This window comes from Oncorhynchus mykiss, chromosome 1 (genome assembly GCF_057628025.1).
Source record: "Oncorhynchus mykiss isolate SJ-2025 chromosome 1, ASM5762802v1, whole genome shotgun sequence".
NCBI classification, from domain to species: domain Eukaryota; kingdom Metazoa; phylum Chordata; class Actinopteri; order Salmoniformes; family Salmonidae; genus Oncorhynchus; species Oncorhynchus mykiss.
In genome coordinates this window covers 15277203-15287500 of record NC_143022.1, presented here as the reverse complement: position 1 = coordinate 15287500, position 10298 = coordinate 15277203, and the positions used below count along the sequence as shown (strand labels likewise).

The 10298-nt window shown below is 53.1% G+C and overlaps 1 protein-coding gene across 18 annotated transcripts in view; it reads left to right on the top strand.

The window, feature by feature from the left end:
- LOC110485551 (nuclear factor 1 A-type) overlaps positions 1-10298 on the top strand; it is a 310371-nt gene that overhangs the window by 199760 nt on the left and 100313 nt on the right. The window lies entirely within an intron of this gene.

Here is a 10298-nt window from a genome sequence, read left to right as displayed (position 1 = left end):
TTAACCCCCCCTGTCACTCTCTCTTTAACCCCCTCTGTCACTCTCTCTTTACCCCCCCGTCACTCTCTCTTTACCCCCGTCACTCTCTCTTTACCCCCTCTGTCACTCTCTCTTTACCCCCCCGTCACTCACTCTTTACCCAATCTGTCACTCTCTCTTTACCCCCCTCTGTCACTCTCTCTTTTACCCCCCCCCGCCACTGTCTCTTTACCCCCGTCACTCTCTCTTTACCCAATCTGTCACTCTCTCTTTACCCCCTCTGTCACTCTCTCTTTTTACCCCCCCGCCACTGTCTCTTTACCCCCGTCACTCTCTCTTTACCCCCCCGTCACTCTCTCTTTACCCACCCGTCACTCTCTCTTTACCCCCCGTCACTCTCTCTTTACCCCCTCTGTCACTCTCTCCTTACCCCCTCTGTCACTCTCTCTTTACCCCCTCTGTCACTCTCTCTTTACCCCCCCGTCACTCTCTCTTTACCCCCCGTCACTCTCTCTTTACCCCCTCTGTCACTCTCTCTTTACCCCCTCTGTCACTCTCTCTTTACCCCCCTGTCACTCTCTCTTTACCCCCCGTCACTCTCTCTTTACCCCCTCTGTCACTCTCTCTTTACCCCCTCTGTCACTCTCTCTTTACCCCCCTGTCACTCTCTCTTTACCCCCCGTCACTCTCTCTTTACCCCCCCGTCACTCTCTTTTACCCCCCCGTCACTCTCTCTTTAACCCCCCCTGTCACTCTCTCTTTAACCCCCCCCCCCCCCCCCGTCACTCTCTCTTTACCCCCCCTCTCTTTCTCTCTCTGTCTCCATCTCTATTCTCTCCACAAAGAGAAGCCAGCAGCAGGCTGTGATGTGATTGCATATCTGCCATCGATATGCTCCGGCCCACTAATGCAATTTATTAGGATCGATACAGAGATTCCCCAGTCACTCCCACTATGTTAATGAACTAAGAGCAAACCCCAATTCTCTCCCAAATCAGTCAGCTAAAGGAAAAGACCCACAGTCACCTTAGTAGGCCAATGAAAAATGGACAATGATCTGTTTCTCAGAGTAGGAGTGCTGATCTAGGATCAGTTTTTACCTTTTAGGTTCAATGAATACAATGGAAGAGGGGACTGATCCTAGATCAGCAGTCCTACTCTGAGACCCTTTATGAAGACAGGCTCTGAAGTTTAGGTTAGACAGCCCCCAATGATCAGCTTACACTCCTCGAGTCTTAACCTTAACCATTAGGGGGAGTCCCTCTCGGTGCCACTCCTCGACTCTTAACCTTAATCGTTAGGGTGCCACTCCTCGACTCTTAACCTTAACCATTAGGGGGGAGTCCCTCTCGGTGCCACTCCTCGACTCTTAACCTTAATTGTTAGGGTGCCACTCCTCGACTCTTAACCTTAACCATTAGGGGGGAGTCCCTCTCGGTGCCACTCCTCGACTCTTAACCTTAACCACTAGGGGGGAGTCCCTGTCGGTGCCACTCCTCGACTCTTAACCTTAACCATTAGGGGGGAGTCCCTCTCGGTGCCACTCCTTGACTCTTAACCTTAATCGTTAGGGTGCCACTCCTCGACTCTTAACCTTAACCATTAGGGTGCCACTCCTCGACTCATAACCTTAATCGTTAGGGGGGAGTCCCTCTCGGTGCCACTCCTCGACTCTTAACCTTAACCATTAGGGTGCCACTCCTCGACTCATAACCTTAATCGTTAGGGTGCCACTCCTCGACTCTTAACCTTAACCATTAGGGTGCCACTCCTCGACTCATAACCTTAATCGTTAGGGTGCCACTCCTCGACTCTTAACCTTAACCATTAGGGTGCCACTCCTCGACTCATAACCTTAACCATTAGGGTGCCACTCCTCGACTCATAACCTTAATCGTTAGGGTGCCACTCCCTCGACTCATAACCTTAACCATTAGGGTGCCACTCCTCGACTCATAACCTTAACCATTAGGGTGCCACTCCTCGACTCATAACCTTAATCGTTAGGGTGCCACTCCTCGACTCTTAACCTTAACCATTAGGGTGCCACTCCTCGACTCATAACCTTAATCGTTAGGGTGCCACTCCTCGACTCTTAACCTTAACCATTAGGGTGCCACTCCTCGACTCATAACCTTAATCGTTAGGGGGAGTCCCTCTCGGTGCCACTCCTCGACTCTTAACCTTAACCATTAGGATGCCACTCCTCGACTCATAACCTTAATCGTTAGGGTGCCACTCCTCGACTCATAACCTTAATCGTTAGGGTGCCACTCCTCGACTCATAACCTTAATCGTTAGGGGGAGTCCTCTCGGTGCCACTCCTCGACTCATAACCTTAATCGTTAGGATGCCACTCCTCGACTCATAACCTTAATCGTTAGGGGGGAGTCCCTCTCGGTGCCACTCCTCGACTCATAACCTTAATCGTTAGGGTGCCACTCCTCGACTCATAACCTTAATCGTTAGGGTGCCACTCCTCGACTCATAACCTTAATCGTTAGGGTGCCACTCCTCGACTCATAACCTTAACCGTTAGGGTGCCACTCCTCGACTCATAACCTTAATCGTTAGGGTGCCACTCCTCGACTCATAACCTTAATCGTTAGGGTGCCACTCCTCGACTCATAACCTTAATCGTTAGGGTGCCACTCCTCGACTCATAACCTTAATCGTTAGGGTGCCACTCCTCAACTCATAACCTTAACCATTAGGGTGCCACTCCTCGACTCATAACCTTAATCGTTAGGGTGCCACTCCTCGACTCTTAACCTTAATCGTTAGGGTGCCACTCCTCGACTCATAACCTTAATCGTTAGGGGTGCCACTCCTCGACTCATAACCTTAATCGTTAGGGGGGAGTCCCTCTCGGTGCCACTCCTCGACTCATAACCTTAATCGTTAGGGTGCCACTCCTCGACTCATAACCTTAACCATTAGGGTGCCACTCCTCGACTCATAACCTTAATCGTTAGGGTGCCACTCCTCGACTCATAACCTTAATCGTTAGGGTGCCACTCCTCGACTCATAACCTTAACCATTAGGGTGCCACTCCTCGACTCATAACCTTAATCGTTAGGGTGCCACTCCTCGACTCATAACCTTAATCGTTAGGGTGCCACTCCTCGACTCATAACCTTAATCGTTAGGGTGCCACTCCCTCAACTCATAACCTTAACCATTAGGGTGCCACTCCTCGACTCATAACCTTAATCGTTAGGGTGCCACTCCTCGACTCTTAACCTTAATCGTTAGGGTGCCACTCCTCGACTCATAACCTTAATCGTTAGGGTGCCACTCCTCGACTCATAACCTTAATCGTTAGGGTGCCACTCCTCGACTCATAACCTTAATCGTTAGGGGGGAGTCCCTCTCGGTGCCACTCCTCGACTCATAACCTTAATCGTTAGGGTGCCACTCCTCGACTCATAACCTTAATCGTTAGGGTGCCACTCCTCGACTCATAACCTTAACCATTAGGGTGCCACTCCTCGACTCATAACCTTAATCGTTAGGGTGCCACTCCTCGACTCATAACCTTAATCGTTAGGGTGCCACTCCTCGACTCATAACCTAAACCATTAGGGTGCCACTCCTCGACTCATAACCTTAATCGTTAGGGTGCCACTCCTCGACTCATAACCTTAACCATTAGGGTGCCACTCCTCGACTCATAACCTTAATCGTTAGGGTGCCACTCCTCGACTCATAACCTTAATCGTTAGGGTGCCACTCCTCGACTCTTAACCTTAATCGTTAGGGGGGAGTCCCTCTCGGTGCCACTCCTCGACTCATAACCTTAATCGTTAGGGTGCCACTCCTCGACTCATAACCTTAACCATTAGGGTGCCACTCCTCGACTCATAACCTTAATCGTTAGGGTGCCACTCCTCGACTCATAACCTTAATCGTTAGGGTGCCACTCCTCGACTCATAACCTTAACCATTAGGGTGCCACTCCTCGACTCATAACCTTAATCGTTAGGGTGCCACTCCTCGACTCATAACCTTAACCATTAGGGTGCCACTCCTCGACTCATAACCTTAATCGTTAGGGTGCCACTCCTCGACTCATAACCTTAATCGTTAGGGTGCCACTCCTTGACTCATAACCTTAATCGTTAGGGTGCCACTCCTCGACTCTTAACCTTAATCGTTAGGGTGCCACTCTTCTTGGAGAAGAAGAAAAGGGAAGATAAAGGGAAAGGGGAGGGGAGAGGAGGAGGGCAGAGGAGGAGGTGAGAGGAGCAGGGGAGAGGAGGAGGTGAGAGGAGGTGAGAGGAGGAGGTGAGAAGAGGAGGGGAAAGGAGAGGAGGAGGGGAGAGGAGGAGGTGAGGGAGGTGGAAAGAAAGAAACTCCTCCAGACAAATCTTTGTCATTGGAAAAGGAGGAGACGGAAAGACGAAGGAGAGATGGGGAGACACAGGAGAGATGGAGAGACACAGGAGAGATGGAGAGACAAAGGAGAGATGGAGAGACAAAGGAGGGATGGAGAGACACAGGAGAGATGGAGAGAGAGTGAGGGAAGAGAAAAACATGACCTTTAAAAAGTGCGTTCTACATACAACACAGGGAGGGAGGGAGGGAGGGGCGCAGAACGATCCATTCGGTCCTGTCGTTAGCCCCCGCTAACAATAGCCCATTGAAAGTGCCTGTCAGCACTCTGACTGGAGACCCTTCTGATCAAAGATTCATTGATCACCCCCCACCACACACCCCCACCACGCACGCATACACACACCCTCCCTCACTCACGCCGTCTCTCCATCCCTCCTTTGTCATCCGTTTCCACCTCTCCCAGACCCAGTCTGTAATACCTCCATGTTTCAAGCAGACCACCATAGTCCCTGTACCTAAGAACGCCAAGGCAACCTGCCTAAATGACTATCGCCCCGTAGCACTCACATCTGTAGCCATGTAATGTATTGAAAGGCTGGTCATGGCTCACATCAACACCATCATCCCAGACACCCTGGACCCACTCCAAGTCACATACCGCCCCAACAGATCCACAGATGATGCAATCTCTATTGCAGTCCACACTACCCTCTCTCACCTGGTCAAGAGGACTGCCTAAGTGAGAATGCTGTTCATTGACTACAGCGCAGCGTTCAACACCATAGTGCCCTCAAAGCTCATCACTAAGCTAAGGATCCTGGGACTAAACACCACCCTCTGCAACTGGATCCTGGACTTCCTGACGGGCCGCCCCCAGGTGGTGAGGGTAGGTAGCAACACATCTGCCACGCTGATCATGACTGCGTGGCCGCTCACGACTCCCAACACCATGAAGTTTTCCAGACGACACGGCGGTGGTAGGCCTGATCACCAACAACGATGAGTCAGACTATAGGGAGGAGATCAGAGAACTGCCAGTGTGGTGCCAGGACAACAACCTCTCCCTGAACGTCAGTAAGACAAAAGAGCTGATTGTGGACTACATGAAACAGAGGGCAGAGCACGCTCCTATTCTCAGCGACGGGGTTGTAGTGGGGCAGGTTGAGAGCTTAAAGATCCTTGGTGTCCACATCACCATCAAACTAACATGGTCCAAACACACCAAGACAGTCGTGAAGAGGCCAGGACAAAACTATTCCCCCTCAGGAGACTGAAAAGACTTGACATGGGTCAGCAGATCCTCCAAAGGTTCTACTTCTGCACCATCGAGAGTATCCTGACTGTTTGCATCACCGCCTGGTATGAAAACTGCTCAGCCTCCGACCACGAGGCACTACAGAGGGTAGTGAAAACGGCCAGTACATCACTGGGGCCAAGCTTCCTGCCATCCAGGACCTCTATACCAGGCGGTTTCAGAGGAAGGCCCTAAAAATTATCAAGACTCCAGCCACCTAGTCATAGACTGTTCTCTCTGCTACTGCACGGCAAGCGGTACCAGAGCGCCAAGACTTGGTCCAAGAGGCTCTAAACAGCTTCTACCCCCAAGTCATAAGACTCCTGAACATCTAGTCAAATGGTATGTATGATAGATTTATTTAAGAGAGTGGAGAGGGACCAGGGGGTGGGTTGACTTGAAAGTGCAGAGCTAAAGATGAGGGGTCGTTATTGAATGGGGCGACAGGCCGCCTTCACCCCCCCTCATCATCCTCCCCTTCCCCTACCCATCCTCCCTGCCTCCCCCTCTGTACGGTAGTGTGACCTTGGCTTTGTGCACCCATTACACAATTCAGTGGCAGGGCCCAATCGAATCTGCTTCTGTCGATCAATATCCTATTAAAGCACCACACAAAAAAACGAGAATGAGAGAGAGAGAGAGAGAGAGAGAGAGAGACAGGGGGTGGAGGAAGGGAAGAGTGAGAGAGGGGGGTAGAGGGAGGGAAGAGAGAGAGGGGGTAGAGGGAGGGAATAGAGAGAGAGGGGGTAAGAGAGAGAGAAATGGGGGGTATAGAGAGGGAAGAGAGAGAAGAGGGGTAGAGGGAGGGGAGAGCGAGAATGGGGGAGAGATGGAAAGAGAGAGGGGGTAGAGGAAGGGAAGAGAGAGAAGGAAGAGAGAAAGCGAGAGGGATGGGAGAGAGAGAGGCGTAGAGGGAGGTAAGAGAGAGAAAGTGGGGGGTAGAGGGAGGGAAGAGAGAGGGGGTAGAGGAAGGGTAGAGAGAGAGTGAGGGGTAGAGGGAGGGAAGTGAGAGGGAGGGTAGAGAGAGGAAGGGTAGAGAGAGAGGTGGGTAGAGGGAGGGTAGTGAGAGGGGGTAGAGAGAGGGAAGAGAGAGTGGGTAGAGGGAGGGAAGAGAGAGGGAGGGTAGAGAAAGAGGGGGGTAGAGGGAGGAAGAGAGGGGGGTAGAGGGAGGGAAGAGGAGAGGGAGGGTAGAGAAAGAGGGGGGTAGAGGGAGGGAAGAGAGAGAGGGGTAGAGGGAGGAGGGATAGAGGGAGGATGAGAGGGGGGGTGAGGGAGGGATGAGAGGGGTAGAGGGAGGGATGAGAGGGGTAGAGGGAGGGGGATAGAGGGAGGGATGAGAGGGGTAGAGGGAGGGGGATAGAGGGAGGGATGAGAGGGGGTAGAGGGAGGATGAGAGGGGTAGAGGGAGGATGAGGGTAGAGGGAGGGGATAGAGGGAGGAATGAGAGGGGGTAGAGTGAGGAATGAGGGGGGATAAAGGGGGTAGAGGGAGTGTGAGAGGGGGGGTAGAGGGAGGGATGAGAGGGGGGTAGAGGGAAGGATGAGAGGGGGGTAGAGGGAGGGATGAGAGGGGTAGAGGGAGGGATGAGAGGGGTAGAGGGGGGGATAGAGGGAGGGATGAGAGGAGGAAGAGGGAAGGGATGAGAGGGGTAGAGGGAGGGATGAGAGGGGGTAGAGGGAGGGATGAGAAGGGGGTAGAGGGAGGGAGAGAGGGGGTAGAGGGAGGGATGAGAGGGGGGTAGAGGGAGGGATGGAGAGGGGGGTAGAGGGAGGGATGAGAGGGGGGTAGAGGGAGGGATGAGAGGGGGGGTAGAGGGAGGGATGAGAGGGGATAGAGGAGGGATGAGAGGGGGGTAGAGGGAGGGATGAGAGGGGGGGTAGAGGGGAGGGGATGAGAGGGGGGTAGAGGAGGGATGAGAGGGGGGTAGAGGGAGGGATGAGAGGGGGGTAGAGGGAGGGATGAGAGGGGGGTAGAGGGAGGGATGAGAGGGGGGTAGAGGGAGGGATGAGTGGGGGGTAGAGGGAGGGATGAGAGGGGGGTAGAGGGAAGGGATGAGAGGGGGGGTAGAGGGAGGAATGAGAGGGGGGTAGAGGGAGGGATGAGAGGGGGGTAGAGGGAGGGATGAGAGGGGGGTAGTGGGAGGGATGTGAGGGGGGTGTGGGGGGGAGAGGGGGGGGTAAGAGGGAGGGATGAGAGGGGGGTAGAGGGAGGGATGAGAGGGGGTAGAGGCGAGGGATGAGAGGGGGGTAGAGGGAAGGATGAGAGGGTAATAGGGAGGGATGAGAGGGGGGTAGAGGCGAGGGATGAGAGGGGGTAGAGGAGGGATGAGAGGGGGGTAGAGGGAGGGATGAGAGGGGGGTAGAGGGAGGGATGAGAGGGGGGTAGAGGGAGGGATGAGAGGGGGAGAGGGAGGGATGAGAGGGGGTAGAGGCGAGGGATGAGAGGGGGTAGAGGGAAGGATGAGAGGGGGTAGAGGGAGGGATGAGAGGGGGGTAGAGGCGAGGGATGAGAGGGGGGTAGAGGGATGAGAGGGGGGTAGAGGGAGGGATGAGAGGGGGGTAAGAGGGAGGGATGAGAGGGGGGTAGAGGGAGGGATGAGAGGGGGGGTAGAGGGAAGGATGACGGGGGGTAGAGGGAGGGATGAGAGGGGGGTAGAGGAGGGGATGAGAGGGGGTTAGAGGGAGGGGATGAGAGGGGGGTAGAGGGAGGGATGAGAGGGGGGTAGAGGGAGGGATGAGAGGGGGGTAGAGGGAAGGATGAGAGGGGGGTAGAGGGAGGGATGGGAGGGGGGTAGAGGGAGGGATGAGAGGGGGGTAGAGGGAAGGATGAGGGGGGGGTAGAGGGAGGGATGAGAGGGGGGTAGAGGGAGGGATGAGAGGGGGTAGAGGAGGGGATGAGAGGGGGGTAAGAAGGAAGGGATGAGAGGGGGGTAGAGGGAAGGATGAGAGGGGAGAGGAGGGATGAGAGGGGGGGTAGAGGGAAGGATGAGAGGGGGAGAGGGAGGGATGAGAGGGGGGTAGAGGGGAGGGATGAGGGGGGGTAGAGGGAGGGATGAGAGGGTAGAGGGAGGGATGAGAGGGAGAGGAGGGATGAGAGGGGGTTAGAGGGAAGGATGAGAGGGGGGTAGAGGGAGGGAATGAGAGGGGGGTAGAGGGAGGGATGAGAGGGGGAGAGAGGAGGGATGAGAGGGGAGAGGGAGGGATGAGAGGGGGGTAGAGGGAGGGATGAGAGGGGTAGAGGGAGGGATGAGAGGTGGGGGTAGAGGGAAGGATGAGAGGGGGGTAGAGGGAGGGATGAGAGGGGGGTAGAGGGAGGGATGAGAGGGGGTAGAGTGAGGAATGAGGGGGGATAAAGGGGGTAGAGGGAGTGATGAGAGGGGGGGTAGAGGGAGGGATGAGAGGGGGGGTAGAGGGAAGGATGAGAGGGGGGTAGAGGGAGGGATGAGAGGGGTAGAGGGAGGGATGAGAGGGGTAGAGGGAGGGATGAGAGGGGGGTAGAGGGAAGGATGAGAGGGGGGTAGAGGGAAGGATGAGAGGGGGGTAGAGGGAAGGATGAGAGGGGGGTAGAGGGAGGGATGAGAGGGGTAGAGGGAGGGATGAGAGGGGGGTAGAGGGAAGGATGAGAGGGGGGTAGAGGGAGGGATGAGAGGGGTAGAGGGAGGGATGAGAGGGGGTAGAGGGAGGGATGAGAGGGGGGTAGAGGGAGGGAATGTAATTCTTCTTAAACTTAGCTGTTATCTCTATGTTGTTTGTTTTATATATATTTTTGACGTTACTGTAATTGGTCTTTTCTCTTCTCTTCCCTATCAATTCAATTCAAGGGGCTTTATTGGCATGGGAAACGTGTTAACATTGCCAAAGCAAGTGAAATAGATAATATACAAAAGTGAAATAAACATAAAGACAGTACAAAAGACATAATATATATATATATATATATATATATATATATACAGTGCCTTGCGAAAGTATTCAGCCCCCTTGAACTTTGCGACCTTTTGACACATTTCAGGCTTCAAACATAAAGATATAAAACTGTATTTTTTTGTGAAGAATCAACAACAAGTGGGACACAATCATGAAGTGGAACGACATTTATTGGATATTTCAAACTTTTTTAACAAATCAAAAACTGAAAAATTGGGCGTGCAAAATTATTCAGCCCCCTTAAGTTAATACTTTGTAGCGCCACCTTTTGCTGCGATTACAGCTGTAAGTCGCTTGGGGTATGTCTCTATCAGTTTTGCACATCGAGAGACTGACATTTTTTCCCATTCCTCCTTGCAAAACAGCTCGAGCTCAGTGAGGTTGGATGGAGAGCATTTGTGAACAGCAGTTTTCAGTTCATTCCACAGATTCTCGATTGGATTCAGGTCTGGACTTTGACTTGGCCATTCTAACACCTGGATATGTTTATTTTTGAACCATTCCATTGTAGATTTTGCTTTATGTTTTGGATCATTGTCTTGTTGGAAGACAAATCTCCGTCCCAGTCTCAGGTCTTTTGCAGACTCCATCAGGTTTTCTTCCAGAATGGTCCTGTATTTGGCTCCATCCATCTTCCCATCAATTTTAACCATCTTCCCTGTCCCTGCTGAAGAAAAGCAGGCCCAAACCATGATGCTGCCACCACCATGTTTGACAGTGGGGATGGTGTGTTCAGCTGTGTTGCTTTTACGCCAAACAT